The sequence below is a fragment of the Prionailurus viverrinus genome, chromosome F2 (assembly GCF_022837055.1).
Source record: "Prionailurus viverrinus isolate Anna chromosome F2, UM_Priviv_1.0, whole genome shotgun sequence".
Lineage (NCBI taxonomy): Eukaryota > Metazoa > Chordata > Mammalia > Carnivora > Felidae > Prionailurus > Prionailurus viverrinus.
In genome coordinates this window covers 82,528,572-82,546,907 of record NC_062578.1, presented here as the reverse complement: position 1 = coordinate 82,546,907, position 18,336 = coordinate 82,528,572, and the positions used below count along the sequence as shown (strand labels likewise).

General features: G+C 55.1%; 1 pseudogene; it reads left to right on the top strand.

Moving 5' to 3' along the window:
• Positions 1 to 5,241: 5,241 nt before the first annotated feature.
• Positions 5,242 to 14,801, top strand: LOC125156227 (claudin-7-like; annotated as a pseudogene).
• Positions 14,802 to 18,336: the final 3,535 nt, after the last annotated feature.

Here is an 18,336-nt window from a genome sequence, read left to right as displayed (position 1 = left end):
TCAGACACTTAACCGACTGAGCCACACAGGCTCCCCAAGACTTGGTTGCAATATTTAAAACTACAAGCGGGAGGGGGCCCTTGGGCGGCTGAGTTGGTTAAGCGTCCAACTTCGGCTCAGGTCATCAATTCGCTTTCGTGGGTTTGAGCCCCATTGGGCTCTGTGCTGACAGCTCAGCACAGTCTGACTTGGGATTCTGTGTCTCCCTCTCTCTCTGCCCCTCCCCCACTCGCTCGCTCTTGCTCTCGCACTCTCTCTCTCTCTCTCTCCCAAAAATAAACGTTAAAAAATTTTAAGCAAAACATGAGCATGAAGACATATAACCCCCCAGGAAAATGCTCAGGACCTGTTAACTGAAACTGTTCCTAGAGAGATTAATATAGTAACGGGGGTCAAGATCGAATGCCATCCGTGGACTGTCAGGTCCAATACAGACCTTGTGGGCGGCGTGTCTTTGCTCTTCTCTTGGCTGCGGGCCGACGTAAGGTTGCTGTTGCTGTGTTTTAGGTGTAGACTCAGCTGTACACACCATGGGCTCCGGGCATGACAGGTCATCGGACGTCAGGGCCACGTCAGCTGGCCCTCAGAGCCGACCTGTTGCTTGCCCTGGGGCCTTACACGATGCAGCCCAGCCTTGTGTGTTTTCTTACAGTTACAGATGAAGGCGGGGCCATGGGAGATGGTCACGATTCCAAGCTGTCCGGGTGAAAGATAAAGTTGCCCTCATGAGATAACAGAATAGTTTTGGGAAGAAAAGGTGGCCTTTGCTGGGCAGGTTGTGATTTTTGTTCACAAGCTGGCTTGGCTCTGGTAGTAGTTTAGTCTGATCGAGCCCCCCCTGCAGTGTCGAGAACGGGACCGGGGCAGCGTGTGCACACAGACACGCACAGGCGGCCTGGAGCAAGGGCTTTGGTGTCAGACTGGAGAAGGAGACGGAGGAGGTGATCTTATCACTTCTCCATGTAGTTTCAGTTTCTTCCCATCAAAGACATTGTTTCAACGTTGGCTTTGCGTTTCTCCCCTTGGGAGTCACGTTGAAAGATTTCTTTGATTAAAAGGAGAGAATACTGAACAGATGAAGCTAGAAACTCAAAGTAGAAAGAAAAGGAACCAAACCCCCCAAATCAGGGAAGATGGGGGAACACCAGATTTGAGTCTTTTATTTGCTGTTACTATTTCATTTTTAAAGGCACAGTCTTCAGTATGTTACATTTTTTAATTTGGGTAGCCCCTGGGCCTTTCTTAGTTTGCATGTCATTTTGATCAATCTAAAACTAGGTACTTTGTGTTCGCTTAAAGTTCGTTTATTTCAAATTTCATAAGGTACGCTGCTTTTCTGTGTTGTGGGTTGGGATTGGAATCAGTCCTAGGAGGGGTGGGTGTGGTTATTTGCCAGTGTGAACCCTTTTGGTGAGTTCTGAGGACCGGCAGCCACGGGCTGGGGGTGTCAGGGCCACCTGGACCTGATCTCACGTCCCAGGCGCCATATTTGGTCTTCCCAGGGGCCACTTTGGTGATGGTCCGCTTAGTGTTTTAACAGAAGTTCTAACTATTTATCATGATCCGGAAATGTTCCCAGTAAATGAATGTTATCTGTGGCTTGTAGCAGTGCTTGGAAAAAAGTACATTCTAGGGGCGCCTGGGTGGCTCAGTCGGTTGAGCATCCGACTTTGGCTCAGGTCACGATCTTGCGGTCCGTGAGTTCGAGCCCCGCGTCGGGATCTGGGCTGACGGCTAGGAGCCTGGAGCCTGCTTCGGATGCTGTGTCTCCCTCTCTCTGCCCATCCCCTGCTCATGCTCGCTCTCCCTCTCTCTCTCTCTCTCTCTCTCTCTCTCTCTCTCTCTCTCAAAAATAAACATTTAAAAATAAACTTTTTTTTTAAACTAAAAAAAAGAAACTACGTTCTCCATCTGGAAAGAAAATCCAGGCCAAGAAAATGGTATTATCAGGTAGGGTTTGTTCTCAGTCCCTTTCCTCTGTGGAGGGGGGGCTATAGGGATTGTGAGGGGAATGAGGTAGGTGCAGTCAAAGGGGTCCTCAGTGTGGCCTTGGCAATGGAGTTGAGACCTGCACTCCCTGAGTTTACTGAGGCCTTGCTTTGACTCAAGCAGAAGTCAGAATCCAGTGGGATATAGAACAGTTGGTAACGACTGCTGCTTGGGGACTGGGTGTCAGTGCCTTGCACATTCACGTGACAGCTGAGACAGAGGCCTGAGGTCCAGCCCTCTCTTGGCTGCCCTTGGCCCTTTGTAGGGTTTTTGTTTTAAATAAATGATGTTGTCACAGTTTAATTGTGAACTTGGCAACAGTGTAGCCACATCTTTTTCAAGAGTAAAACCAAAAATGGTTTAAAAGGCACTAGGTGTCGTTGTTGCTGGCTTTCCTTTACCTCTCCTATCTGTTTTCTCCCTCTTTCCTGTGTCGGATGATGGTGTAAATAGCTCCCTTTGTCCAGTGGAACAAAGAAAAAAACCTGATGGAAAAGACTGAGGTAGGTTTTGCTTTTGAAAAGCGTGGTGCTGTAATGAATACAGGGCTCCGTGACGGGATTTGTGTATCGCTTCATGGGGAAGGGAATGATGTTTTATATTTTTAATTTATTTTTTTAACGTTATTTTTGAGAGAGAGAGAGAGACAGGCATGGGTGGGGGAGGGGCAGAGAGAGGGAGACACAGAATCCGAAGCAGGCTCCAGGCTCTGAGCTGTCAGCACAGAACCCAACACGGGGCTCGAACCCACAAACCATGAGATCATGACCTGAGCTGAAGTCTGACACTTAACTGACTGAGCCCTTCAGGCACCCCTGGAATGAAGTTTTAGAATCAGGTAGTTTGGCTTGTGTTGTTCTAAATACATTTCCATTTTTTAAAAATCCTTTTTATGATTTTTATGATTTTAAAATCATGTTAAATGATTTTAAATGTTTGTTTATTTTTTAGACAGAAGGAGACAGTGCGAGTGGGGGAGGGGCAGAGAGAGAGGGAGACACAGAGTCCGAAACAGGCTCCAGGCTCCGAGCTGTCAGCACAGAGCGGGGCTTGAACCCACGAACCGCGAGATCATGACCTGAGCCGAAGTCGGACGCTTAGTCGACTGATCCACCCGGGCGCCCCAATACATTTCCGTTTTTGAATGCAGCGCCTGGCCTTGGAATTCGGGAGCCGTTTAACGTGATGTTCTCCCTGAGCAGTGTCGAGTTGCATCTCCTAGTTGTCTGTAATCTGTCCTGGGGGGGAGACGGGCCGTTCCCTTCATGGTCTGCCATTTGCTGCTTCAACCGTGTCCACGCCGTGAGCGGCCTGGCCACCTCTCAGAGGACATGCGGGTGTGGTGGCCCTCACGGCCAGGCTGCTGATTTGTCCAGGTTGCAGGAACTGGGATTGTTACGCTGAAATGATCCAAATGCTAGACGTTGCTGAAATTGCACAAAGATGCCTGGCTGGCCAAACAGAAATGCGTGTGGCCCACATGTAGCTCACGGGCCACGGTGTTCGGCCGCTTGCTGCGCGTGGACGTGGGATTTCTCTCTGTGCCTCATGTTCTGTCCCGACTCTTCTTGTTCTCTCATGGAAAATGGCAGAAAGTTCTGGAAACCTTCATTTTGTGCTGCTTTTAATTGTGACAAAATTTACATAACAGAAAACTCATCACTTGAACCATCTGCAAGTCTCCAGTTCCGCGGCAGGAAGCACATCTGCAGTCTGGTGTCACGACCGCCTCCGCCTGGTTCCGGAACCCCGTGTTACCCGGAACAGAAACCCCACACTCCTCTCCCCCGCCACCGGCTCCTGACAACCACTTACCAGCTTTCTGTTTCTGTGAGTTTGCCTGTTCTGGATATTTTACAGAGTGGATCGTACGATACTTGTCCTTTCGTGTCCACGTTCTTTCGCTTGTCGTGTGTTCGCGATTCACCCACGGTGCAGCATAGATCAGTACTCTGTTCCTTTTCGTGGCTGAGAATATACCACTTGTCACTTTCCCGTTCGTCTGTTGAGGAGCGTCTGGGTTGTTCGTCCTCTGGGCTCTTGTGGACGTTACTGCCGCGAACATTCACGTACAGGTGTTTATTTGGACACCATGAGGTGGAGTTGTGGGTCTCGTGGTGATTCTGCATTTGCCTCACGGAGGAGCTGCCCGCTGTTTCCTAAAGTGGTTCCACCAGTTTTCATCCCTACCAACGGTGTGCAAGGAATTGTTTTCTCTACACCCTTGACAGCACTTGTCACTTTCTGTCTTTTTCGTTCCCACCATCCCACCGGATGTGTAGTTCGGGGAGCGGAGGAGTGGCTGCGTATGCCTGGCTCGTGTTTGGCGGGTGACCTGGTGCCGGGTCTCCCCCGACGCGGCCCCACTGGCACGCGTGTTTGGGTGGCAGTGAGGTGACGCCCTGTCACCTGCGCAAGCCATCGCACCTGGTCCTCTCTCTGTCTGGTCTGGGGTCTGTTCCTGTGTATATTTTCTCACTCCGATTATTTCTTTAAAAGTCACTTTTGAAGGAGCGTTTTCTAAACCGATGCTTTCCAGGCAGGCATAGTGTTGATGGATCACTCTGCTGTCACTCCTCCTGAAGCCCCAGGAGGTCGGGACAGAGCGGCTTTTGTGGCTTCCCTCTTTGTGCTTCGACTGGGGCTGTGCTCATAGATTTGCTCTTTACCAGACATTCGTAAAAAGAGAACAAAGTCCATTGAAAAGATTGGAGACTTCTACAAGACTTTGAATCTTTCCCTCTGTTTTTGAAACGGCAGCTTGCTGAGTGAGCAGCAGATCCATATATTTATGTATCAGTTTGTGTTTTGTTTTTACTTTTTATTTTTGAGAGAGAGAGAGAGCACGAGTGGGGGAGAGGGGCAGAGGGAGAAAAAGAATCCCAAACAGGCGTGATGGGAGGCTTGATCCCATGACCCTGGGGCATCATGACCTGAGCTGAGATCAAGAGTCAGACGCTCAACTGAGCCACCCGGGCGCCCTCAATTTGTGTTTTCGGTCGGCACAGACCACCAAGCCAGTGAAGATAAAAAGCCATCCGGGAAAAAAAAGCCACGTAAGCATCCTGAAGTGTGATTCTCGTGGCCAACTTTATAAGCGTCACACGGGGCGTGATGGCGATTCTTGCGAATGCGAGAAGGCAGGGGATAAACCTAGTAGAGACTCCTTCGTGAAGTAAATGGGTGGAGCCCGGATGGGGGTAAGGAACGGTGTTTGTGCCTGGGGTGGCGGAGCCTGGGGGTGCCGTGCGGATGAAGCCGGAGGTTGGTCGGGCCACTCCTGGCAACGGCCACGAGGGCTCAGACACAAGCCGTTTTCCGAGGCCGCAGCAACACACAGCCTCGGCTCGTGTGGCGCGCCGACAGGGGCGCTGTGTCCCGTCGGGTGCGGTGGGCACTGCGGGGTGGCGGTGGGCACTGCGGGGTGGCGGTGGGCACTGCGGGGTGGCGTGTGCTCTCTGGACCCCTGTCCCTCCCTGTGAGCTCCAGCAGGTGGCCCGCCGGTGTGTTCCCTGTGTTCTGGGGCCGGGGTGCAGGAGGCCCTCAGTGGACATGAGGTGGTCCCCGAGGACGGAGCCCTGCAGGCAGTGCCGCACAGCACCCACGGAGAGAGCACCACGGCAGGTAGACGCAAGGCAGGGATGGGGTGAAAATGAAAAGCAAACGAGAAATCATAGGCCAAGCATCGGGAAGGAAAGGGCCGCAAGGGCTTGAGGAGGAGCCCTGGAGCAGGGCCTCGACCTGACGGGGCGGAGGGCAGCGCGGAGGAGGCGCGGTGCGGGGGGCCTTCTCTGGGAGTGAGGAGCTGACCGCAGCCTGCCGGAAGAGCGGTAGAGATCGCGGGGAGGAGTGAGACAGGTGGGAGGAGGGCGGAGGAGGGGTACAGGAGGGGTGGTGGGGGGAGGCGGGGCGGGGCGAGGGAGGAGCACTGGGGTGGGGGCAGGGTGGGGCAGGGTGGCGGGGTGGGGGAGGGGGCGGGATGGGGCGGGGCTGAGGGGAGGTGGGGGCGGGGCGAGGGAGGAGCGCTGGGAGGGGCGGGGTGGAGGGGAGGGTGGGGCGCGGCGACAGAGGAGCGCTGGGAGGGGCGGAGGGGAGGGGGGGGCGTGGCGAGGGAGGAGCACTGGGACGGGGCGGGCGGGCGAGGGAGGAGCGCTGGGAGGGGGTGGGGCGGGGCGAGGGAGGAGCACTGGGAGGGGGCGGGGCGGGCGATGGAGGAGTGCTGGGAGGGGGGTGGGGCGGGAGAGGAGCACTGGGAGGGGGCGGGGTGAGGGAGGAGCGCTGGGAGGGGGTGGGGCGGGGCGAGGGAGGAGCACTGGGAGGGGGCGGGGCGAGGGAGGAGCGCTGGGAGGGGGTGGGGCGGGGCGAGGGAGGAGCACTGGGAGGGGGCGGGGCGGGGGCGAGGGAGGAGCGCTGGGAGGGGCGGGGCGGAGGGGAGGTGGGGCGTGGCGAGGGAGGAGCGCTGGGAGGGGGCGGGGTGGAGGGGAGGTGGCGGCGCGGCGAGGGAGGAGCGCTGGGAGGGGCGATGGGGAGGTGGGGCGTGGCGAGGGAGGAGCGCTGGGAGGGTGCGGGGTGGGGCGGCGTGGAGGAGAGGCAGAGCCCACGCCCACCTCAGGCCTTTGCGTGGGTGCGGAGCACTATCAACGTCCAGTGGAGGGAACCCTACCTGCCGGCGGTAGGGCTGTGGGGAGGCGTGAGGGATAACTACAGAAGGTTCTAGTGGAGGAGCCGCTCTTGAAATGAAGGTTTTGTGGCTCTGCTGGGTTGGGTCGGCCTGGTGGCATGCACCGCCATCCCGCAGTGGCGCGTGAGCTCGCAGGAGGGCGACAACAGCATCACCGGCCAGGCGAGGTACAAGGGGCTGTGGATGGACTGCGTCACGCAGGGCACCGGCGTGTTGAGCTGCAAGATCGGCCACACAGGCCACCTGATGGCGGTGTCCCGGGCGCTGGGCTTCCTGGCCACGCTCGGACACGATGGGCACGAGGTGTGCAAGCTGCAGGGGAGAGGATCAAGTGAAGAAGGCCCGGGTAGCCATGACGGAGGCATTATTTTCATCGTGAAAGGCCCTGCTGCCTCCAACAGGACAGCTTGTTCTGGCGTGGCCACCAGATTGTCACAGACTTTTTTTTTTTTTTTTTTTTTGAGAGAGAGAGAGGGCAGGGGAGGGGCAGAGGGAGAGGAAGAGAGAGAAGCTTAAGCAGGCCCCAAGGCTAACACAGGCTCGATCTCAGGACCATGAGATCATGACCTGAGCTGAAATCAACAGGCAGGTGCTTAGGGGCACCTGGGTGGCTCAGTCGTCTAAGTGTCTGACTTTGGCTCAGGTCATGATCTCGCATTCGAGTCCCGTGTCGGGCCCTGTGCTGACAGCTCAGAGCCTGGAGCCTGCTTCAGATTCTGTGTCTCCCTCTCTCTCTGCCCCTCCCCCCACCCACACTCTCTCTCTCTCTCTCAAAAATAAGTAAACACCAAGAAAACCCTTTTTTAAAAAAGAGTCAGATGATTAAGTGAGTCACCCGGGCACCCCTGTCACAGACTTTTATAAACCGGTGCCCCCCCATGAATGTTAGGTACAAGCTTCGTCCTGCTGTCTTCATTGGCTGGGTGGGGTCTGCCCTGGTCGTTCTGGGAGGTGCGCTGCTCACTTGCTCCTGTTCTGGGAGTGACAGCAAAGATGGGTACCGGGTACCCCGCTCCTACCCTAAACGCAACTCTGCCATGCGGTATGTGTGAGCTGGGACCCCTGGCCCGGCCTGGCAGCCTATGGTGTGCCCAGCGGGTACCTGAAATGACCTGGGGCAGAGCTCAGCCCGTGGGCAGGGTGCGGAGCAGAAGCCTCGTCACCCCTGCCCTGCACACCACGTACAGTGCCCCTGGGGGGTTGGGTGAGGGAGACACAAAGAGGAGAGGCTGTGCTTTTTATACAGGAATAAAAAGGTATGTTTTGGGGGGAAAATGGAGTGTAGGTACCGGCGAACCACCACTGATGCACCTGTTCCGTGGCTGCATTGCTTCTGGCCAGTCCTTGATGAGCTCCGTCCTGTTACGATCTTTCAGTGAGGAAAGCACAGTACACACGATAACACAGGACACAATTCACAATACAAGAAGAAGGGACTTGCTGAAGGTCACATGGCCACTAAGCAGAGGATCAGACGGCGGCTGCCAGCAGCCACGTGTGGCTTTGAACCCGAGATGTGGCCGGTCCCCATGGAGCTGCGTTGTGGGCGTAAAATGCATGCTGACTTCGAAGACTCACTAGGATACAAAGTATGAACTAATGCATCAGTTTTTTATGTTGATGACACATTGAGATGACATTGTTTTGGGTATATTGTTTAAAGTTAAGCATGTTTTAAAAATCCCATTCACATTCTTTTGGCTTCTAGACCATTTAGAATCCACATATGGCTGTCACGTTTGTGCTGGGCGCACCGACTCACACCCCGTGAAGGTGGGCGGGGGGCCCTAGTGCAGCCGTGGCCTTCGGGGTCCCAGCAGTCTCCGTGTCTCTTGGTATGGGCTCTCGCCTTCAGCAGCTGTTTGGGGGACATGATGTAAATATCCTGAGCCTCGTTTCTTTCATCTGCGGAGCAGGGTCAAGCGTGAGGGTGCATGTGAAGGGCTGTGGGGGGTGAAGGGTGTCTTTCGGTGTGCGATCGATTGCCTTTCCCTGACGGCTGAAGACGTTGATCTTTTCATGAGCTTGTTGGCCATTTGTACATCTTCTTTGGAGAAATGTCTGTTCAGATTCTTTGCCCATTTTTCATCGGCTTATTTGTCATTGTGGAGACATAATAGTTACATGTTTTGGACACTAGACTCTTGCCAGATAAGGGATTTGCAAACAAAAGCCCTGTGAGTTCATTCCTGGACTCAGTTTTGCTCCGTTGATCTGTGTGTGTGCGTCCTGATGCCAGCGCCACACTGCCTCGACTACCGAAGCCTTGTAGTGTGTTGCGAGGTCAGAATGTGTGGGTCCTCCGACTTTTTTTCTCTCAAGATTAGTTTGGCTCTTCTGGGCATCTTGTATCTGGGTTGTCAGTTTCTTCAACAATTTGGGGATTGGGGTGAGGACTGGGTCACATCTGCAGATTGCTTTGGGGAGTGCCGCCCTCTTAGCACAATGAAGTCCTTCCACCCCATGAACGTGGGATGAGTTTCCATTTGTTTAGACCTTCTTTGGTTTCTTTCGCCAGTGTTCTGTAGCTCTCAGTGTGTAAGTCTTTTGCTTCCTTGGTTAAATTCATTCCTAGATATTTTCTTGTTTGGTGATATTGGAAGTTGAGCTGGTTCCTAATTTTCTAGTTGGGTTGTTTGTTATAGGCGTAAACAGACAAAACCGACTTTCTTGTGTTGACCTTGTACCCTGAAACTCGGTTGAATTCACTTACTAGCTCTAATAATGTTCTGATAGATGTTTTTGGGTTTTCTATGTACACCATCATGCCACCTGCAGAGAGAGTTTACTTCTTCCTTCCCAACTTGGATACCTTTTATATCATTTTCTTGCCTATGTGCTCTTTGGTGAGTGTGATTGTTTTTTTATCACGAGTGTGTGGGATTTTGGCAGGTGCCTTTTCTGCGTCTGTTTAGAGATCTTACGGCTTTTGTCCTGCCACACTGTCATTCGTAGTCTGAACTTGAAAGCACAGTGACCTCAGCATTCTGATGATGGAATGGTGGGCCTTTGCTAGAACTGACTTCTGGGTTTTAGAAGGACGGCAGGGGAGAATGTGTGCCAACCTTAAATACGCCTGGCACACGGTGGGCTTGCGTGTCCGGCCAGTGGCTGCATGGCTCCTTCTGAATGGTGACCGCCACCAGGGCCTGCCTAGGTGCTGAGAGCCAGCTGCACAGCCGTGTGCCACAGCTTCCAGACGATAGGTGTCAGTGGGGACGGCAGAGCTGGACGTTGCTGAGGGTGTGCAGGTGGGCTCGCGTCCACGGTGAGACCAGACGTGCCGTGCGCTCTTGGCATGGACACCCGCACGTGTGCTCTCGCTGAGGTCAGCTGCCCGGGAGGCTACCGCGTTTTATGGGAAAGCATTGGACCGTGAATGTACAACCAAAGAAGTTTCCCAAAATAACTTCTTCAGCACCTGGCCGAAGGAGGTGGTGCAGGTGGCCGTGGCAGCCGTCCTGGACCCACCACACCAGGGCTGGGTGCCATCGGCTGCTGCCTCTCGCAGCCTCTTGACCTCTGAGGCCACCCGGTTTTCTCAGGAAGGCCTAGTGCTCTTTCGACGTCCCCCTGACTGGCCACTGTCTTTCAGGGGCGCTGGAGAGGCAGGCAGAGGGCGTGGGGCCACCTTGCTTCAGGTGCACCTGTGAGAGTGGCCACGGCTGCCACAGAGCGGGGGATCGCAGGAGCCCAGGAGGGGCACTTTCTGGCCCCCGGAAAACGGAAAGCTTTGGCGGGAAGCTCTTTGAAGATGAGGTGCTACGTTGTTTTTATTTCTTTTCTCATTAAAAAAAAATTGAGTTATGCATGGGTCAGCACTAACCTGGGCATCCAGCTGAATCACATTTTCCGTAGGTGCTCGCCCATGGGACTCCCCCAGAGAAAGAACATTCTGGGCCTGTTCCCAGGCTTCCTTCGGCAGGACACCTGTGTGGCTCTGTCCCTGGATTGCTGACCACTGCATGGTGGTGTCCTCCACTGCATGAACACACGTGACTCTGTTTCCCTGTTGGCATTCAGACCACCAGCCTGAACAAGCACCTCAGGACACGGTGGACAGACAGCCTGACCACCAAAGAGCTCCGTATCCGCAAGGCCGGCGTCTCTCTGCAGGAGCAGCTGTGGGCGCTGAGCACAGGGGAGCACGTCCCCACCCGTCAAAGGAGAAGGTGTCCTGGCTGTGCGCTGGTGCTCGGCTGCTTGGTCCGGGGGAGGATGCTGCATGGCCAGCGTCCAGGGAAGGAGTGGAGCCTGTCTGGCCTGAGGGGACCGTCCACGATCGAGCCGAGTAGGAAGGGTCGGGATGTGCCTGTCTCAGCTGAGTGGCCAGCGGGACCCCAGGCCTGGTCGCCATGCCTCCCTTGCGGGGCCTGCTGCTCCCAGGCGCCTCTGCTCAGCACCCCCTCCCCCATCGTGTCAGTCTTGCAGCCGCACAGCCTCGCCTCTCAGCACCGTTGTTTCTGAAGCGCTGCCACCCCCTCTGCGCGTCCTTCCCGAGCGCCAGCCGTAATCCAAAGACGGCGGGGCGGCGGGAAGTCCGGGAACGCGTTGGAGAGAACGCAGAGTGCTGGCCTGATGGGTGTGAGGCGGTGTCTCACTGTGGGTTTGAATCGCACCTCCCCGGTGGTTAATGATGCTGGGCATCTTTTCGGTGCTTATTGGCCATTTGTCAGTCTTTTTGGAGAAATGTCTCTTCAGATTCTTTGTGCATTTTTTAAGTTTATTTTTTGAGAGAGAGCAGGAGCAGGAGAGGGGCAGAGAGAGAGGGGGACAGAGGATCCGAAACAGGCTCCAGGCTCCACGCTGACAACAGAGAGCCGGACACGGGGCTTGAACCCATGAACCGCGAGATCATGACCTGAGCCGAAGTCAGACGCTTAACCGACTGAGCCCCCCGGGTGCCCCATTTTTGTGCACTTTTCAGCTGGGATGTTGTTTCACTGTTGATCTGTAAGGGCTCATTCTTCATTCTGGGTACAAGTCTCTTTTCAAACATATGATTTGAAAATATTTTCTCCCATTCTGTGGGTTGCCTTTTCACTTCCTTGATAGTATCCTTTGAAGCACAAATTTTTAAAATTTTGATGAAGCCAATTAATCTTTTTTTGTTGTTGCTTATTATTTTAGGTGTGGTGCTTAATAGCTTTGCCTAACCCAGGGCCATGAAGATATATCCCCAGTTTCTGACAAGTTTTATAGTTGCAATGCTTAAGTGGAGGTTATTGATACATTTCGAGTTAACTTCTGCATGTGGTGTGAGGTAAGGCTCCAGCTCCGTTCTTTTGCACGTGCACGTGCAGCTGTCTCAACCTCGTTTGCTGGAAACACTCTCCTCTCTCCACTGAGGGTCGTGGCCCCTGCTGAGGGCCAGGTGGCTACATGTAGGTGTTTGGGTCACTTCCGGACCCTAGTCCTGTGCACGTTTATCTGTGTGTGTGTCCTCATGCCAGTGCCACAGTGTCTTGATTCTTGTAAGTTTTGAAGTCAGTAAGTGTGCGTTCTCCAATTTTGCTTTTCTCTTTAAAGGTTCTTTTGGCTCTTCCGGGTCGCTGAAGTGTCACCTGAACTTGAGGGTTCAGCCAGCTGGGATTCTGATAGGGATTGCCTTGAATCTGATCGATTCGGGAAGCATCGTGAGTATTTTCATTCTTGCTGCTGTTGTAAATGGAATTGTTTTCTTGATTTCATTTTTTGGGATGTTTGTTGCCAGCTCTGTTGGGGTCCCCAAGACCACCCTAGTTCAGTGACTCTCTGGGAGGCCTCCCGGGACCTGGCGCCACTAAGATGGGTTGCGGCGAAAGGAAAAAGGCACGGAGCTCGGAGAGACCAGCTGCGAGCTTCCGGTGCCCTGGGTTCGCAGGCCGGCCCAGATAACTCAGGTGTGGCTGTTTGGTTTCCGAGATGGTCACGGCCCCCACCCCACGTTCGCTGTCATTGTTACAGATTTGGAGCTCGTGTTCAGTCATCATGACTTGGCATTTCCTCAGTCACCCTTGTTTCTCCCCCAGACCCTTTCGTCTGGGTTTTGTGCACGGGGGGCAAAAGCATGTCCACAGAAAAACATTTCCAGGGCTTGGGCAGGACAGAGTGCTCAATTTCCACAGAAGTTCTAAACGTGCGTGGGTCTCTTCTGCTGACCCAGGGAGCGGCCGCATCTGACAGTCCCCCGCCCGACTGCGTGTGTGCAGCAGCAGGGGCAGCTGAGGTGGAGGCCGGCGCTGCCTCCCCCTCTGCACAGTGCACTTACCTGCAAAGCCCAAGGTCGAAAGGCGAGACGTGTGGAGGCCGTGCCCACCTGCTCTGGCAGATGTGCAAGACTCTGGTGGGGATGCACTCAGGCTGTGTCCGGAGCACACAGCCCGTCACACTTGACCTCTGTTGGCCCCTCCAGAACACAGGCCTTCTCCTGTGGGCTTGTCCAGCCGCAGCCCTGACGTTTGTGCAGTTTGGCACCCCACGCGCCGGTGGCCTGAATCTGCGTCGTCCCCGGGTCTGAGGCCCGCCTGGGGCCTTCTGTCAGCCCTGTTCTGCTGAGGCTGAAACTCCCACAGCCACTAGTGTCTGGTCTCTGCTTGGGGGCCAGTCCAGACAAGACCTTTGAATTAGGGTCCCAAGCGGACGGGCGGCTTTCCTTCCACGGCGGCACAGCAGAGACCCTGTGAGTCCAAGCGCAAGGTTTTCCCCGGCCCTCGTTAGCGTCTGTCCAGAGGTCGGAACCCGCCTGCTCACAGAGACACGCCTCAGGCCAGAGAGTCACCGCCAAGGGCTCATCATCCGCCCCACCAGCTTGTCAGACTCAAGTGTGTCTCCGTTTGCAGGGCGCACCTGTGTCCCCAGAGGCTCCAGTAGGGGAAATGATGGTAAAAAGCCATCATTTAGGGAGACTCGAGTTTCCAACACTCGGAGCTTAAATTCTGACCCTCCCACTGGCTGCACGACACAAGGCTGTGGGGTCCCACTAATGTCTTTTCTTGGCACTTTTTCTGAGTGGGACGATCCCTTTAGCATTTATGAAGTTACCAGCATTTTTGAGAGAGAGAGGGAGAGAGCGTGAGCAGGGGAGGGGCAGAGAGAGAGGGAGACACAGAATCCGAAGCAGGCTCCAGGCTCCGAGCCGTCAGCACAGAGCCCGACGCGGGGCTCGAACTCGGGAATGGCACGATCATGACGTGAGCCGAAGTCGGCATTTAACTGAATGAGCCACCCAGATGCCCCAAAATTCCATTTTTTTCTTACTGAAAATTTACTCACACCCCTAACAGTTACGGTCTTTCCAGGGCTAACCTTACAGCTTCTGGAAAGATCCCAGCTGGAATAGGAGGGGGGGGGGGGGGACGCAGCAGCAGTCTTATCTAAAACTTTGTTCCAGGCCAGGGACCTGATCTAACATTCCTTCTCCCACTCGGAGAGAAGGGCAGTGCACACTTCGAACATTTTCGGCCCATCCGAGCCCCACTCTTGGGAATTCGGGACGCTTCCTCCCACCCACCTGGAGAAGAGGAGCCCAAGCATCACCTGCGTGGCACTGTCCCCCTCCCGGTAGCCAGGGGACCCAAGCCCGCTCTGCTGGGGCTGGATCTGTCATTTCCGGGTCCCACAGGTAACTTGGACCCTCACTACAGACAGCAGCTCAGCCGCTGTTTCACGCCACGGACAATTTCACGGCCACCCGGGCACCAGAGGTATGTCACGCCTCACCCCTTCATCCTTCCTTTACCAAATAAGGCTCTCCACACGAGTCGGTGAGTCTGAGCGCTAGGGAACCCCGCTTTTACAGCCACCCTGTCAAGGGTCCCCAGGAGCACTTCTCACTGTGGTGATTCCGTAGGAGCCCAGGACTCGGCACAGAGTCACAGCCACGACTTCATGCAGCGAAACGATACGAAGCAAACTCAGCAACGGGAAGAGATGTGCCAGCTTGCGGAGTCGCGCAGGACGTGATCTGCAACGACACGCGTGGGACACCGTCCACCAGGACGCTCGCTAGGCGCTCGGCCCCCGGAGCGTTCACAGGGCTGGGCACACGGGCGCCCTCCGCCTGGCGCGCACCAAACTTCGGACGCCCGGAAGGAAAGCGGGTGTTCGGCGTAAAGTGCGTGCGTGTGGACACTCCGGGCCCGGGGGGCCCTCTTACCAGCCAGGGCGGCGCGGTGCAGCCCTGGGGGCACGGCCTCTCCGGGGCGGGCAGGCCGGCCGTGCTGCCCCCACCGCCCGCCTCACGGGTCCCGCGGCTGGCAGTGCTGCTTCTCTCCGTTGTGAGCGCTAGTGCTGTTCTGACGGGTTCCTCGGGACTTAGAAGCACGTCACCTGCAAACGGTTACTGCTTCCTTTCCAGTCTGGTGCCTTTATTCCTTTCTCTCGTCTGAGCGCTCTGGCTGGGCCTCCTGCTCGGTGTCCACCCAGGCGGCCGAGTCCCGTTCCGGAGGCCGCTGCCAGCGCCGGCTCTCTCAGATGACGTTTACCGAGTGGAGGACGTCCCTTTCTGTTCCTAGTTTGCCCAGATTTAGGATTTCGTGGAAGGGGGCTGGATTTTGGCAGATGTTCTTTGTGCGTCTCCTGAGGTGCCGTGTATTTCTTTTTCCCGTTGGTAGGGTGCGTTCCGTTCACGGCCTGTCTGGGGCTAAGCCATTCTCGCGTCCTTGGGACGAGTCCTATTTGGTCGTGGTGTAGCCTTTCTTATATGTTCTTGGATTTGGTTTACTAGTGTTGTCTGGAGAATTTTTGCTTCTTATTTACAGCGGATACTGGCCCACGGTTTTCTTGTGATGTCTTTGGTTTTAGTATCAGGGTAATGCTGGTCTCGGAGTTGGGAAGTATTCTTTCCTTTTCTGTTTTGTGAAAATTTGTGAAGCATTAGTGTTCATTCTTAAAAAATTTTTTTAAATGTTTATTTTTGAGAGAGAGAGAGAGAGAGTGAGCATGCCCACAAGTAGGAGAGGGGCAGAGAGAGGGGAAGACACAGAATAGGAAGCAGGCTCCAGGCTCTGAGCTGTCAGCAACAGAGCCCGATGTGGGGCTTGAACCCACGAACCGCGAGATCATGACCTGAGTCGAAGTTGGACGCCTACCCGACGGAGCCCCTAGGGGTCCTGGTGTTGCTTCTTCTTTAACGTGTTTTGTAGAATTCGCCAGTGAAGTCACCTGGGCCTGGGCTTTTCTTTGTGGGAAGTTTTTAAATTGCCGATTCATCCTCCTTACTTGTGATAGGCCTTTTGGATTTTCCATTTCTTCCTGCATCAGTTTTGGTGGTTCGCATCTGTTCAGCTAGTCCCTCTCTCCTGGACTATCTGACTTGTCGGCATACTTGCTCCTGGTTTGCCCTTCTCACCCTTCCTGTTTCTGTACCGAAGTGTTCCCTTTATTCTCCGTTGCCATGGCTGTGGTTCTAGAAGCTTTCTCACTGTGACGAGTGTCCTCACAGGCAGAGGGGAGTTTCTCATAGTGGGATGTGTGTAAGGAATGCCAAGTGATTAGACCACAGGACATTCATCTGAATAAATAAGGCTGCATGCGCTCCTGACCTCCGGATCCCCAGAGGCAGCTGCTGGAGGCTTCTGGTCTGCCCCCTCCTCCCTCTGTTCTCCCCCCAATGCCTTCTGTCCTCCCTCTTCCCTCGGGCACCTTGGCATTTTCACCTGTGCTGTCCTGGCAGCCGTCCCAGAGCAGCCCCTGGACACGGAGCCCACACTCCTCGACTGCCTGGGGACAGATGCCCACTTTCCAAGCTGCTCTGCCGCAGTGTCTCTTCACACCGCTCCGGCAGCACGTCCACTCGTACCCACGTCCAGGCGCATTTGAACGTGAGTTCCTGGAAGGAGGACTGGGGTTGAAGCCCATGTGCACCGCTGTCGTCTGCCCTGTGCCATCCCAGGGCCGCGGTACCCAGCATCTCTCAAGGAGTGTGGAGCAGGGTAAGGGGGCCTTAGTTGCCACACGTTTGATTAAAAAGGTGGAACAGGGTGGGGGGTGCCTGGGCGGCTTAGTCGGTTGAGCTCAGGTCACGATTTCGGGGTTCATGTGTTCATCCCCACATTGGGCTGGCTGCTGTCAGTGCAGAGCCTGCTTCAGATTCTCTGTCTCTGTCTCTCTGCACCTCCCCCGCTCAGACTCTCTCTCTCTCTCTCTCTCAAAAATCACACACACACACACACACACACAAGGTGGAAGGGGGCTGAGCATCTTCTCAAGCGTGGAAAGGCTTTTCTGTTTGCCCCTTTGCCTGTCGTGTTTCAGATGCCTGCACTGTCCCTTTCTGTGAAGTCAAGTCTGGAATGACTCTCCCTCCATCCTGTGGAGGGCTCTTTGGTGGCGCAGGCAGTGGCCCTGTGGCCCCGGGGCTTCACCCTCCACTCTGGGAGGGCGGCAGCGAAGGAGGCGCGTGGGCTGACGCCTTACCTGGCCGGTGGGCGGGCCAGGGGCCAGTTGGGAAGTGTGGCCCTTCTTTCGCCAGATTCCTACAGAAGCTGGGGGAGCGGCTCACGAGACTGAGCGTGCAGGCCACAGACAAGGAGGGAAAGCAGGCGGCCTGGGTCAGCGTCGTCTGGGTTCCTGGGCCCCCACGGTCAGCACAGGCCCTTCGTAGGATGGGCACCTCTCTGACTAGCATGCCTGTGACACCAAGTCCCCTGTCACCTGTCTTCCTTCCCCGAGAACTGTGGAACAGTATAAGGCCAGAAGGGGGACAGGGAGCCCTGTGTGGTGTGGTGACCCTGAGCATCAGGCTGCCTGTGTCCACCCACCCACGAGGCGCTCAGCCCGCTCGTCAGGTGTGAGCATGGCCGGGTCGCCCATGAGGCCTGCATGGTGGATACTCGGGCTGTGTCTGGGGAGGCTGGCCCCAGTAGGCCCCTCTGCACCCCTGGAGGGGTGGCTGTGCTGTAGTGGAGACAGGGGGAGAGAAGTGGGGCTCATCCCATGCAGGGCTCGAACTCACGAACCCTGAGATCATGACCTGAGCTGAAGTCAGACACCCAAGCGACTGAACCACCCAGGTGCTTCTATTTATTTATTTTTAAAGTTTATTTTGAGAGAAACAGAGATAGCACAAATGGGGAAGAGTCAGAGAGAGGGGGAGAGAATCCCAAGCAGGCTCTGCACTGTCAGCACAGAGCCTGACGCAGGGCTCGAACTCATGAACCGTGAGATCGTGGCCTGAGCCGAAACCAAGAGTTGGACACTTAACTGACTGAGCCCCCAGGAACCCCTATATTACACATATTTATCAAATATTAGAGTCTTACCCCCCTTCCCAACTGTAGGAGGATCTCAGAGCATTTACACCCCCTTCTAGCAGACGTGCTTTGTTGTTTAGTGTTTCAGTCGACATCCCTCTTCGAAACATGTGGTGCTTGGACCTAGTTCATATCAGTCATTTTGTTTGCTCACCACTCCACCTCGTGTCGAAGACCATTATTCTATCATTTGCCTTCGTTTTGCAGGGTAAACTGGAGAGGCTGTTTCAGTCAAAGCTCCAGTGATAAACTGTCTTATATTTTATGTGTCTGTAAATGTCCATGTTCACCTTCTTTATGAACAATAATTTTGCCGGGCATGCAGTTGTAGGGGTTTCCTCCCAGCACGTCAAAGGCACCAACCGACTGCTGCCTCTGTTGCTTTGAGAACTCGACCGATGGTGTGACCATGGCTGCTTTGTGGGTGATTGA